Source organism: Cygnus atratus, chromosome 4 (assembly GCF_013377495.2).
Source record: "Cygnus atratus isolate AKBS03 ecotype Queensland, Australia chromosome 4, CAtr_DNAZoo_HiC_assembly, whole genome shotgun sequence".
NCBI lineage: Eukaryota > Metazoa > Chordata > Aves > Anseriformes > Anatidae > Cygnus > Cygnus atratus.
Window position 1 is genome coordinate 21524972 of NC_066365.1, and position 15667 is coordinate 21540638.

Genomic DNA, 15667 nt, shown 5'->3' on the forward strand with positions numbered 1-15667 from the left:
GAGAGAACAACAAAGGGAATAAGGAGGGGGAGGTAGGAAGCCTGAACAACGAGAGAATGATATGAAAAGAGTCCACTAGAAAAGGGAAAAGAGGATGAAAGAGAAAGTAGGAAGTGGGATGGAGTGGTACGGTATGGTCTAATAAAGGTTAAATGACTTAATCAGTGAGAAAAAGAAGCCTTCAAAGGAGATGGAGCAAAAAGAGGGACAGGAGGAAATTAAAAGAGCACACTTAAAGGATGAGAAGGATTAAAACTTAAGATGGAACAAGAGAAAAAATATTCTCCAAAGAGTGGAAAGGAAAAGGCGAAAAATCACATTCATGCATACAGATCACTTTGGGGAGCAAAAGGATCACGCCCATTTGCATCTGCTGCAGGTTACGTTTGCTTATGTGGCATTCCTCAGCTCTCAGGAACTGCTCCAGGAGAGTTACGAAGATGATCCATCGGGGATGGAGGCTGGGGCAGAGGAGCCCAGGACGATCACTGCCTTCTCATCTACACGCACGTACCTCTTCCCTGCTTTGCCTCAGGGTGGCTACCAGGAGTTAAGACAGGACATAGCCTCGAAAGAACATTCGTCCCCCTGCCTACTTCACTCCAAGATGACGGGCACTGTCAGAAGAAACTGTCCCCTAACCAGTTGCATACACTACTGGTGGGAATGGGGATTCACGCCTGCCTCTCCATAAGAGATGCGAACATTTGACAACACCAGAAATTGATAGGGGGTGGTGGATGAGCAGTTCCCATTACTCATTCATTTATTTTCCCCACTGGGGAACCGTGCTTACGATGCCTGCTGACACTCGACAGCAGTAATGTAGCAGTGGAAACCATCATTCATGCTATGGTAAACAATGAATACACCAAGAAAAAGGGATCTAATTTTCTAGTGCCTTTTGTGGATTCGAAATTAGAGGCTTTGATGCATCACCACTTGGCCTCACTCGTATCTCACAGTCACTATTAACGGACGGATATGGCAAGAGGCAACTTCCTTCCCTCCAGAGATTCACATAGGGCAGTGCAAGCAGCACACCGTTCTAGCATTATTAACCTGCAAAGCAACAGCAGAGCTTTGCTCTTGGAGGCAGAAATCACGGCCAAGCAGCTGTCTGATACTTATCTCAGCAGAGACCGTATTTTTGACTAGTGGAAATACTGGACTTGCTACTGTTTTTTTCCCCTGCTACTCAGCATCTCCCAAGGAACCAAACAGAAGCAGAGCAGTATTGATGAGGCAGTGGAAGAGCACTGAATCTTGAAGTTCCCATATTTCCTAACTGTTAAGAGCTTTTCCCAAAGGCCTTCTGCAGATGCCATTGAATTGTTCAAGTCTGTAACCATGGGAATATACTTCTTTACATGTTTCTTTAAATACGCTTTAAGTTCTACTGTAATCATGGGAATATAGTAACAGGAACATAAGCATATGGTAATTACAACTTAATTCTGCCAGGATTTATGCCTTTATTTGCACTTGTATAAAGTGAGAGTCAAATATCACTGAGATGAAAGACACAGACACAGACACAGATTTCTAGGTTGGAAGAGACCTCAAGATCATCGAGTCCAACCTCCGACCTAACACTAAGTACTCCACTAAACCATATCACTAAGCTGTACATCTAAACGTCTTTTAAAGACCTCCAGGGATGGCGACTCCACCACCTCCCTGGGCAGCCCGTTCCAATGCTTAATAACCCTTTCGGTAAAGAAGTACTTCCTAACATCCAACCTAAAACTCCCCTCTCGCAACTTTCGCCCATTCCCCCTCGTCCTGTCACCAGGCACGTGGGAGAACAGACCAACCCCCACCTCACTACAGCCTCCTTTAAGGTAACTGTAGAGAGCGATAAGGTCGCCCCTGAGCCTCCTCTTTTCCAGGCTGAACAAGCCCAGCTCCCTCAGCCGCTCCTCGTAAGACTTGTTCTCCAGACCCCTCACCAGCTTGGTCGCCCTTCTCTGGACTCGCTCGAGCACGTCCATGTCCTTCCTGTAGCGAGGGGCCCAAAACTGAACACAGTACTCGAGGTGTGGCCTCACCAGAGCCGAGTACAGGGGGACAATCACCTCCCTAGACCTGCTGGCCACGCTGCTTCTTATACAGGCCAGGATGCTGTTGGCCTTCTTGGCCACCTGAGCACACTGCTGGCTCATATTCAGCCGACTATCAACCAATACTCCCAGGTCCTTCTCGGCCAGGCAGCTTTCCAACCACTCATCTCCCAGCCTGTAGCGCTGCTTGGGGTTGTTGCGCCCCAGGTGCAGGACCCGGCACTTGGCCTTGTTGAACTTCATACAGTTGACCTCAGCCCATCGCTCCAGCCTATCCAGATCCTCCTGCAGAGCCTTCCTGCCCTCGAGCAGATCGACACACGCACTTAGCTTGGTGTCATCTGCAAACTTACTGAGGGTGCACTGGACGCCCTCATCCAGATCATCGATAAAGATATTAAAGATATTAAAGGTTACTGCATTGATTACAGGATGTTTATTATTCACACAATTTTACTATTTCTGGTCAATATCAGAGAAAAATCTATATTAATAACTATACACACAAAAAAAAAGCAAAAATAAGCCATTTTTGAAATCATTCTCTTGATTTTCTTCCTGCCCATGAATTTCTTGAACTTTCAGTGGAAGCAGCAACCTCTCTATCACCCTTCCAAAATTTGCACTTCTGATTTAAAATTGTAGGTTTAGAATTCATACGCACTGGCTGCTCCTTTAACATAATGACAGAACAGACTAAATCTGGCACAGAGCACCATACAAGAAAACCAACATTACTAAAGAGTGCACGAAGGATATGGAAGCTTCCCCAGCTTCCTCAGCGCACTAGTACTACAGGGTCACTTCATCCTAGAGATGTGTGGTAAAAATGCTTAAGTTTAAGCATTTCTTTCTTTACTGGCTTGCATTTCAACTCCCTTCTTTAAGGAATTTTCCACACACAAGTAGGAAAAAAAATCTGATCTGCTGTGGCCATGGGGGTAACAAAAACAAAACCAGCAATGAAGCAAGGCACCGTTGACAATTTACAATGGAATCAAAAGACTTCAAGATATATTTCTTTAACATAAATTTGGGTCTATCTGAATATTACTAGTGAGAAAGCACCTGGATGCACTGGGTAGGCTATACTGTTTTACTCAGATATGATTCTGCTGGTCTCTGTCTACAACACTAGCCATTTTACTGTCTAGCTAACAACATAAATAACTGTTACAGGGGAGGGAAGAATTTCCCTTTCAGGCTCACAGCAACGCAAGTACGCTGGCTGGTTCCTCAGCCCTGCCCAGGAATGTCCCGCAGGGCCTCTCAGCCCAGAAGGCTTGCAAAGCACTTTATTCTGGAGGGCTTCTTGGAAACTAGAAAGGAGTTTTAAAAATATCTAACCAATCCTCCCTCTCTGCCTCCGGGTTTGCTGGCTTAGGCACACAGTAGCCAGAATTTACTACAATTACCAGAGACAACACAGACTTTTAGACAGGATGCTTGATTAAAGAATGAAATAATTCAACCTGAATGAGGAAGAGATCCCTGCATGATGCTCTGGAACAGTCTGATGACAATTATTCTGAGTTATTTATATGAAACTGTAAACAAACAAACAGAAAAAACAATCCATATTACAAGCCACTGATTAAAGGCCTTAAGGAAATAGAGCAGGAAGGGCAGCTGAAGAAAAATACTGCAGTGAATTTTAAGAACTACACAGTACAAGGCTTCAGTAACAACTTTATATTTTATCTCCTGAAACATGCATCATAAGGACTTGAGAAATATTATCTTTGACTTACCCAGGTAAATATGCTAAAAATGATGCATAGCTGGAGACACATAAGATATCAAAGGACTTGCAAATTGAAGCTTAAGGGGGACCAATTATTGTTTTTATTGGTGGATACCTTTTTTTTTTTTTTTCCTGAGCATTATTTTATATTCTAATGTCAAGAAGATTAAAATGTTCAAGTGCTACCTTCTGCTTTTTCAGTGCCAGTAAAAATTATTAATAAGTTAACTAATGGAAAAAACAGATCTTTGGACAGTTGCAGCATATTTACAGTCACAACCAACCTTTTTACTAATATACTGCTGCTTTAAGAAGCTGTCTTTCAGCTTTTCCGTTTTTATCACCCACATCTAGAGTGCCTGCTGGCAAACCAGCAGCACGTCAGAAATGGGTGAAGAACATGAAGATATACAAGTGTGAATTTCATAAAGTCTGTTGCTCCCACTATGCTGTAGACATTTGGCCAGTGAAACAATGTCAGTACTTAGCTCCAAAACCCCATGTTGTGCATTTCATCCCAGTAGCAATTACAGCAAGAGTCCAGCTGTAAAAACCCGATGGAGTTGCTGTGCAGATCCAGAGAATCAAAAGCACAATTCATTAGAAGTGCTTCACTTGCTTTCCAAAACATTTTCAGTACAGGCATACGACACAGGGAGAGAGGTACAAGGTCACCCCTGTTCTCACCTTTTCCCCACTCAACGGAGGGCAAACTACCACCAGGTAACTCAGAAACTCCAGATTACCCCAGACACCATTTTACAGCATTCCTCAATGCAGTGCATGACACCACGGAGGAGAAAGAACGGTGCACACGACCAAAAATCCTTGTGTTTTTTGGAAGTAAGAATGAACAAAACATACACATTCTCTTACACTGATTAATTACTAGAAACAAAGCCAAGGGAAAGCTCTAGCCTTCTTTGAAGCTTTCTGAATGAACTACAAGAATCAAATGCCAGCAGCTGACACTTTTTCCTCAGTGATCACCGAGCCAGCCTTCTGTATATTCAGCTATCATAACATATGTTTCTGAAGAAATAAATTCAGTTATAGGTTGTTTGCCTGAGTACTACAGTGTTCAATTAAAACTTTAAGAAATGCACGCAATATAGTATTTGAAAGAAAATTTCATGTGCATTCTCTGGGTTACGGCAGCAATGGGGTGAGTTTACTGCTAATTACTGTAAAACAGACTACGTATCAACGCAAAGATGCGTTAGACTGATGACAGAATTTACAGCAACTCTTCCTTTAATTTGCAATTACCCTGCACTTAAAGTATTTCTGAATGAATTTTTTTTACTACAACAAATTGTCCCGTTACACACAAACAACTGTTCTTTTTACTCAGTAGCATGCTGCTAACTGTTACAAGACTTATATGCTAGAGAAGAATAGCAATGAAGAGGCAAATTAATTCAGTTTTCTGTAACTGTAGTAGGGACACCAGTGTAAACATCCAGTATTCCCATGGAGAGAATATTTTTAGTCCTTTGTACTAAATGATCAACAGCTTAACAGAAAGAAACATCCTTGCATTTTTTTTTCTGGCTCAGAGAACGTATCTCATACCTATGAATTCTAATGATTAAAATAATTCTACCAATTACTTTGCTACATTCCACTATGCATAGTCAAGTATGTAATGCAATAAACTATGCCTGAATGGTCTGTTTACCCCACAGCAAGTTACAAGGAAAACTCTTTCCCCTTAAAGGACTTGTCTCTTTGGAATGCACAAGCTGGCAAAAAGCCAGGGGAAGCTGGTGCTTAAGCAACCAAGACTGAGCAGTGCCTGTGTGCATTGCAATCTCAGCCAACCGCAGTAAATGTTATTGGAGTTTTTGTGCTGTAAAATTGCTGCTTTCATGCCCACTGCATCTGACAATAGGAATCTTTGGCCTTGGATGAGAGAGGAAGGCTGATGTGCCTTCTAGTCAGATCTCTGCATCCTTAAAAAGTAGGGTTACTACTCCTGTGTACTCCTAATGGGTTAGTGACAAAGAAATTCATGTCACCACTACGTCCAGATGCAGAAAGATACTAAATGGAGAAGCCTTTTCTGGATGAAGCATAAGAACGGAGAAACTATGCTTTATGCATAGCGCTGAAGCTTTTAAAATAATTGATAACACTTAAAAAAATAAAGGATATTCAAGGCGTTAACGTGTTTAGCCTTACACTTTTCAAAGCACCACTGAGATTAGCTCTGTTAAGAATTCACAATCACCCAATGCACATCTATTTACTTGTTTGCTTACTGACTCAAGTGTAAAATCCTCGGTATTTCTCCTGTGAAAGACTGCGTCAAGCATCTGCCAATAGAATTTGCAAGTCCTGTTTACTTCCAGTGAGCAGCATGTTCAAAGTGCTCAAACGTCATCCTCCAACTTACAGCCAGACAGAACTGAGTGCACATGGAAGCCAAAAGCCAACAAGGAAACAAATCACATTTCTTATTTTGGTCAAATGCTTTTTTATTTTTTTTCCCTTACAGTGACCATTTCAACACTATAGAATACAATGAGTGCTGTAGCTGTATCACAACGACTTGCTTCATGTAATAGTTAACATTCAGCAGCAACTTAAATTTACTCCAAAAGCAACCCGGCTTTCCTCAGAAACACAGAATCGTGTATCAGCATTCAGCAGAACTAAGGAATAAATTAGGTACTTTATCTGTTTACACAGCTCGTTTTCTTCAGTGGTAACAAAGGACTCAGTTGCAGTTGAAGGAATAAAGTTTTCAGCAATCAGTGGGACTGGATAGTACGTGGTGTCCTTACTAAACGTCTAAGTTTTATACCAACCCAGTAGACATGCAGTGTTCTCCAAAGCACCAGCTCCTCACAATAACCAGGGTTACATGAACTCATTTTAATTCAACTAAAACAAAAAATTAAATGACTGACTGCACTTTTACATCTGTGAAAAAAATACAAATAAAATTTTAAAAAACCACCGCCACCACCCCAATTACAAACAGCTCAAAGTCTAAGACACCAGAAGACAAAACCAAACAAACTGCCACCACCACCACCAACAAAAAAGACCACCAAAGAAATTATTAAAACTTCACAACTTTCAACTCATTGTAGGTTTCAGGGGAAACTACTGAATTCTCACAGCTATCTGTGCTCACTGAGCATTAGAGCTGCCAGGAAGTGTTGTTTGCACAACTGTAAGTTCAGGCTGTCGCCACTCAATGGCGAACAAATGGAAGCATGTGCAAGATCTGTAGTGCTCTCTTCCCAAATGACATGTTCAAAAAAAGGTTTTGTAGTACAGTACAGAGTTAAAATATTAGACCTTTCCCTGAAATAATATCATGAAAAATAATGAATAAAAGAGTTTGATGCAGTGATGCGAGTCGCTTGCATCTGATCCCGACCTCCCACAAGCGATTTGCTGTGCACTTTCACGCCTTCTGTACCCCTGGGTACCCACGGAGGTTGGAAGTCAGCCTAAGCAGCAGCTGGGTGAAGCCCTCAGCTTTGTAATTTATAACAAAAATAAACTTCCTATGTGACTGTTTCCTTCTCCTTTTAGCTTCTGTATCATAAATTAACTTCTCCTACAAATTTGTTAGAGCCTACTTTTCCCTGCAAGAACAATCCATCCTCGCTCCCGCCTGTGACTTCAGGTTCTCCCATTAACAAACTGCAAGGGAATTTAAATGCAAGCTCCTTGTCTTGCAGTTAGGAATGCCTGTTCTGTAATCAAGAGAGTCAAAGGAAATGATCTGTGTGCAAGCGTTGACAAGGAGAGAAGGGATGCGTTTTTGACTCCCTGGTTCATATATACTCCCAGATACAAGTTTGCTCAGTTTAAGCTATCTGACATTTGGATGCGGCTTTTTTTCCTTCGAGAAAATTATATTCTGTATTTGTGTTTCACTGTATTTCAGAATGAATTTCTCTCCACAGATTTTCTTGCGTGACTTTTTATAATACGATTTTGACGGGGAAGGGAGGAGGGGAGGAGATGTCTCTGCATCGGATCATATCCGCAATACGATGCACAGTTGGCAGGTTGTCCCATCTGGCATGCATTCGAGTATAAGACGGATAATTTGTCACTCTGAATCCTTTGATTTGTGAAGAGGCCGAAATCATCTTTGGAAAGATATTTTGCAGCTAATGATACAGGAGGTGTGGGGGAGACTGTTCTTTGAAGGCTACAAAGGCCACAATCTGAGGAGAAATAATTGGTCTTGGCTCTTCTATTAAGTAACAGAGATCGAAAACTACAAAAATCTTTAAGAGAAAAACATGACTTACAACAATCAGATATGAGAACTAATTGCCCACCACTTTGCAAAATTTGATTTTAGAGGGGTGAGGGTGAGATTGGGTAACTTTAATTTGCTCTTGGCAAACAGACTGAATGCTTAATTAAACTGAACAAATGTACATTTTTGTACATTAAGAGAACAATGTTGACAGAAGTTTGGCTTAAATACCAAAGAAAAAGGATAAAAAGATGGATTCATGAAATTGAAATCAAATATCAGAAAAGGGATCAAAAATAAATTGGCTAGCAGTCATGACTTTTTTTTTAGCTTTCTAAAGCAGCTATATTTGCCCCAAGCATGTGGAACAGATAAATTTGTCGATCTGTACCTAAAGGATATTGGCCTCCCTGCACTGCCTGATTTTTGAATGTAAGAGATAAAATGCTTCTGTACCTACTGAGGAAGCAGTGCAAGCACTGCTACACAGTGGTTGAAATATAAGTCCCTGGCCTCAGAAAAAAAGTCTGTGTGTATTTTTACAGAATGAACTTATTCCGTATTTACAGAAAGCATGTCAAATACCTCTATTCAACATCACGAGCATTTTGAGTCTATGGGTATCAAACGCGCTTGCTTACGAAATATTCACGAGTATGTGTGTGCCCAGAAGAGACCGTCAGTTTTCACTGAGAATAGGGAACCTTATTTTGTCATTCTGCAGGACATAAAATGGTTCAGCAAGCGGGAAGGGCTGTTTTGTAACACAGGACAAGTTGCAGTTTTCTGTCAAATGCAAACAGACAATGCACTGCAATATGTACACTGCTAATGAACAGCCTTACCACAGCTCAGTATGATAACCTCTGTTATAAACTACAAAGTCATGTATACCTGATTTGAAAACTACTCGCAGATATTACTAGAAAAACTCCGGGAGGTTATCTCAGTCTGCCTTTTCCAGGGCGAACGGAGGCTCAGTCTCCGCAGCATGATTCTGACCTTTTTATTTATTTTAATTTGATGTTACAGGTGACAGAGCTTCTGTCATTTCCCTTGGGAAACCCTCAGATAACTTAATCCAGTTCACTGTTAGACAGTTTTTCTTGATACTCTGCCTAATCTTTCTTTTCCTTATTTTCATTCTATTACTTTAATTGCATCTCCATGTGGTACACAAAATGCTCCCATCTTGAGATACCGTTTCCCCTTTGTCAGGGCTTAATTACACCTTAGGCTATGTACTGACTACAAGTTTTGTTCTCTTACCTATTTCCATAGATAAATATCTCTACCCGCTTAACTGTTTTCATTCGGATGTATCTGAACAGCAGACTAACCAAAAATAATACTAGAAGCAGTAATTAGAGAATTTGACAGTAATTTTGAAAAAGCAAGAAGCTCAAAATCGTACCTTATACTCCCTTGATGCAATGTCTACAACTCCTTTTCTGACGCATTTGTATGCCCAGCTCAAACTGTGTTTGTTAGCTCACACAGCAAATTTATATCTGATTTGATGTTCAGTATCACTAAAATTCTCCATCACCATTTTTTCCTCATTTTTTTTCTTGAACATTCTGTATCTCAGACCAGCTTAGATTTTTCAGTTCTAATATCACTTTACTAGTTTCTGGCCTTTTAGTTAATGATCTTTCCTTGTCCTCTTCTATTAACTTCTTGTCCCCAGTTGGCACTCAGAACTCTCACTATTTGGTATCTTTGGGAAATTTTATTAGTGCCATTTTTACTCCTTCATCCATATAATTAATGATGATGTTAAATAAAATCAAGATTATAGCATATCCCCATGATGTTCTTTAACACAACTTCTAGTTTGATCTATTATTCTTAATTTATTATCATAGACTACTTCAAACCAAATGAGTCTGAATTCATTTTTCAAGCAAAGTGTCTTTGGACCAGTGTCAGACCTGAAGACAAATTTTATGCACTGACACAACAATGACAAAATTTATCATGAATTATGAGATATGAGATGAAAAAAAAATAATTCAATGAACAATGCTTAAGACAGCAATGAAAATAAGGTGCTTGGACACCTATGGAGTTTGCAGGGAGTTAGAAGGACTGCCAGTTCTTAGAATGATGGACAGAAAAAGAAGCAAATTTATGTTTCACCAAAAAAGCCCAAACAGCTTTTAAGTGTTCGATCTTACCCCATCATGTGCGTGTTTCCTTCTCCCCCAGCAGTTTTTTCCTCTCCTTTTGTTCCCCAATAGTCAGAACTAAATTGCTCTTTATTGTACGGCTGGTGACAGCCATAGTTCTAGTTCTAGTTCATAGTTCACAGTTCTAGTTCAGTATCGCATGTGGTTTCCCTTGTGGAAGAACTACAGCAAGGAAGGAAAGAATGAGAGCTGGGAAGTATTCTGAAGGCACTAAAATAGGACTGCCAGGAAGTCTGTGGACCCAAGGACCATGAGATCCTTCTAAGATGTTGGCTACGACTGACTAAACTTGCTGTGGGTCTTTTCCCTGTTCAACTTCTCACAAGCCAGTGGAGGTACTGAGAGGGAAATCATAGTCCCCTGCTTCTGAGGCAAAACAGGAGGTCTTCCTACCCTCACAGGAGGGACTGCAAGAGCTACAAGTGAGGAAAAGATGCCTTAAGGCCACTTGCCTCTACCACTAATTTTTAACACAGATCCCTGTGTGTACTTCCATTCACCCTTCAATTTTATTTGTTTCTCGTGGGAAGGAAAACACAGAAGTGGGAAGAAGAGGAAATGGCAGATTGCTTAGTTATAGTGGTATATATTAACCGTGATATCTTGGCAGAAAAATAGAACATGACAGCTGAAGGGAAAATCTGAGGTGTAACCAACAAAACTAAAAAAAAAAAAAAAAATCATACCTGTGCTTTGTACATGCCTTCCATCCCTTCATTACTGCTGTCAGGCTGGAGCTTTTGGCCTTTTTTTTAGCTCAGCTGCTTGTAGAAAAGCCAAATGTTACGACTTTGGATTTTTGACATTGTACTACGAGAAAATGGTAATAATTTCTGTATGATAGATACTTTTGTACCAAATTCTAATGAGTAACCATGAACAAAAGCCCTTGGACTATGACTACATGAGAATTATGCCATAGAATATTTGGTATCTGTAGAGTTATGGTGTCATACACTGAGACCTCTGAATACGAATATTTCTTTTATATTGTCATTCTCCCAGCTGTTTTAGATTATTTTTCTCTTTACTAAACTAAAACTCAAGAGTTGTGCTCTAGATTTCCAAACTTCCTCTCTTTGCAAGAAAGGTTAGCTGTTTTGAACTGAAAAGCCCATCAATCTGCAACTCCCATGTGGCTGGAGCAAAGTCTTGTTTGTTTTGCATCACCTGGCAGATCCTTGATCAAGGACAACTGAAAAAGCATTTTGTATTAAATTGGAATTTATTTCAAATCTTCCCATCAGCTGAACTATCACTACAAACTGTTACGAGAACCTTGAACAACTTAAATGTTCAAATACACTGTACAAATGCTGCTGTCAAATACATCTTTCCCTATTTTGCATTTGATGGTTCTGCCACAATGTTTCCTATTTAGGGGTAAAAATCCCCAGATCTGAATTTAATTCAGGCTCTTCATCTGCACTGTCAGAAGTAAGCATTAACATTTAACTGTATCTTTTCTTCGTAGTGTCTACTTAACCAAAGAACTTAGTACTGCATTTTCCTTTATACTACATGTCTGTGTTGAAAGATAAGCTACTACTAATTTCAATAAATTCTCCTCCAAATTCTGACTAATCTATCATTTTTGGTGGAAAGAGATTAAGAAGCTTATCAAGCTACTTAAATACAGACTTTACATGACTTCTATTGTTTATAAGCAGACTATTACACAAAGAAAGCTTCTCCACACCTCAGTCATGTTCAAGAATCCTTTCCTCCCAGCTCCTAGTTCATTCTCCCTCTCACTTAAACTGTTCCCTCTTCTCTGCAGACCTATTCAGATGCCCCTGTTTCTTATAAATCAGTTCACTATTCATTCTAAGAACAATTTGAAATTTTCAGAAGTTCTTAAAAATGCTTTTCTAAAACTAGTAAATTGTTCTGAAATCAGTAGACAAATGGGCTGACTGATGGAACAGAGTCAGTGGAGTCTGACCAAGCTGCTCTGTGGAGAAAAGAAAAAACAAAATGTAGAGTAAATTGGAGGTGCTACGCAGAGGAACACTGTTATGACTGATGGTCCTGCTATTTATCTTCTCCTGAATTTTACACCTATTAACAAACCACTTTAATAGAAATGAAACGTCTCCTAGCAAACTGCACACAACAGTCCTCACGTGATAAAATTTTTTAAAGCTACTAGCAATACCTCCACAAAGACTTTTTCTCCTCATGTGGTGAGTATCCAACAACTGAAATTAGAAATTCCTCACTTCTCTTGCAGCTAATTCCTTCAATGAAAGCTAATTCCTGCTGGTCAACAAAAGAAACTAATCAAACCCAAATGCTTAAATTAATATAACTCTAACTATATAATCAGATCCTTTAAATTTTGAGCGGGTTGCTACATTTACCAAATAGACGAAAAGAAAACAGATGTTTGCATAGACCAAAGAAAAGGTAATCTCACTTGCTATTCACAAAAAGTCACTATAACTGAGAACAGTTCAGTAATATTATTATTTTCCATTGTTACCTTTTCCAACCTAAAAGCTTCAAAAGTGATTCCTCTTTCCCCCAGCTAATATAAATATTGGACAAAAACATTGAGAATATAGCACTGGAGTTATTTTTTACACATCAAAATTAAATATCACAGAAAGCTGCTTTTGCATCTAGATGCATTAAAAGAAGAGCAGTGAAAAAATAACGTCCTTCTGTGAAAGGGAAGTGGTACTCCTGCTGTATTACTTAGCATTTTAGCTCCTATGAAGAAAGGCTAAGAGAGCTGGGGATGCTCAGCCTGAAGAAGAGAAGGCTCTGGGGAGATCTCGTTGGGGCCTTTCAGTACTTAAAGAGAGCTTATAAAAAAGACGGAGAGCGACTTTTTACACGTGCAGATAGTGAAAGGACAAGGGGGAATGGTGTTAAACTAAAAGAGGGGATATTTAGATTAGAGGTTAGGAGGAAATTCTTCACTCTGGGGGTGGTGAGGCACTGGCACAGGTTGCTCAGAGAAGCCGTGGATGCCCCATCCCTGGAGGTGTTCAAGGCCAGGTTGGATGGGGCTTTGAGCAACCTGATCTAGTGGGTGTCATCCCTGCCCATGGCAGGGGGGTTGCAAGTATATTATCTTTAAGGTCCCTTCCAACCCAAACCATTCTATGATTCTATGATAAAAAGAAAATACAACCCAAATAAGACTGTACCAATGGTCACGATATAACGACCTTTACTTTCTAGAGTAGATCTGGAGAGATCTATCTCCAGGTAAAAAGGCTAGACAACTATACATATCATTAAGTAGAAGACAGTTATAGCTATCTTAGAAATTATTAGCTTTAATAATTAAATTCTACTGCTGCCTGTTTTTACAGAAGCATATATTTTTCCCTTCTGATAGGCCAGCAGTTTAAGAGATTAGAAAACAACCCTAAGCAAAGCAAGTAGATCTTCCAAGCAATATTCATATACATGATGGATGCAAGCATCCTGTTTCTCAGGTAATGCAATCCTTGATCCTGCTGCTGACTGCTACCAAAACACCTATGGTTTTCTCCTCTTCCAGAACAAAAAAGAGAAACCCTGCTTAAATTTTGGCCATCACTAATATAGTACCTGTGGTTAGCAAGTTGAAGCACTTCTAAAAACAAGTCTGATCTTGTGGGGAGAGAGAAAGATCATTAACTGTATTATATGACTGCCAGCACTACTAGATTATGAGTGTATATATATATGATATATATATATATTATGATATATATATATATATATACATCACTGATTTAATTCTTTGACAGCATGAAGAAGAAACTGCAAGCCTTTCCATTGGACATACACACTGAAGGGGCGAATTGCAGATACCTGCAGACAGAGGAGATGGGGAAGCATAGCAGGGAGAGGGGAGGGGAAAAATGAACACGTACTCACTGATGAGTTACCTTTCTGCTTAGACACAGTCTCACCAAGGACAACTCTCTTAACACACACCACAGTGTTCTCCTTGCTATCAAAAAAAACCCCTTTGTCCTGCTGAAAGCACAAGATTTGACTTGCTGTGGGATCAGCTGAACTTGTTTTTGCTTGCCTGGGGCGTAAAGGATTATGGAACATTCCTCAAGGTTGATAAATTCAGACTGGCAAGCAATTCTTGAAAATTTACAAAGCAACAAAGTGCCAAAACCGAGAGGAATAACGAACATTTACTACTTGTTCCTAAGGCTTTCTAAGAGGCTAGGAGGTGTAAGGAGTTCATGCCAAATACTCAAAATTTTTAGCAGCTTTCGCTTGCTACTGCGTATTTCATTTGTAAAGGAAGGGCTGGTAGATAAGAGAGCAATCTAAACGTATTGACTTATTGAACTAAACCGGTCTACCTTTTGGATAATGCATACATTGTCTAACAAATTTCATATTCACACAAAAGAAATGAGACATCTGCATAACATACCCTGCATTATGTATTACCATGCTTTTGAGGGCTCCTCACAGATTAAATATTGAACAAGTTGAATGTGCAAAAATAAACTTGTTATTTTTAAAGAACTTAATTTAAGCATCTAACATAGCAACTTTAATTCATCCTTGAGAGCATGATGTTTTTTCTGGAAAAAAAACAATAAACAACACACACACACACACACAAAACTTGTCAGATTCATGTGCGCAACTGCTCTTAGCAGGTTAGTTTAGAAACAACAACAAAGTTGCACTCAAACGTAGGTAGACAACACTGTGTTTTTGGTCTGCAAAATAATTCTGTCCAACAAACTGACATGCACTCCGCAGGTAAAATACTTCTGCAAACCCCCTCTAGTGGCTCATCTGTAGGACAGTTTGTTGCTATCAAAATACAGAAATTCTAAAAAAAAACAAACTCTTGTTCTAGTCTTGTTCCAAGCCTTGCTGATCTAGCGGGGAAGGACCACGCATCAACAAATTAGTCTTCCAGTCTGCTAACACCAGTATATTCAAACATACAACAAAAATGGAACCACATGGCTATTATTTTTTATGTTAAAAAGGTAAAGATTTGCTTTCCTATGGCAAGACGTATATACAGGCACTCACATTTCACATACATGTTACTCTCATTGGTTACTCATACTAGCTGGAAACATGAGAACTCTGGAAACATACATTTTTGGAGCCACTCTTCCATTCTCTCACCACACAGTTCTCTTTTTCTTTCCTTAACATACACTACTCTATCCAGTAATGCACAAATCCTCTTCTCTTGCTCACAGGGAAACTAAAGGAACTACTGGAACCTTTCGAACTTGATGAGATAGTAAAAGATCCTTTTTACATTATTCTGAAGCTAAACATCATGACAGTTTAACAAACTTTATCCTATCCTTTAGAAAGTGTAAGTAAAGGCTAGTCAGTTACAACAAATTGCGTTACATAAGAAATCATCAATGGCTATTGCTTCATATAAGTACAGCATTTTAAAGTAACTTGAATGAGCTTCTAAACACTGTAA

General features: G+C 39.6%; 1 protein-coding gene across 5 annotated transcripts in view; it reads right to left on the reverse strand.

Annotated features, from left to right (window-relative positions):
- The window catches only part of TENM3 (teneurin transmembrane protein 3), a 420747-nt gene that overhangs the window by 157291 nt on the left and 247789 nt on the right, over window positions 1–15667 (reverse strand). The window lies entirely within an intron of this gene.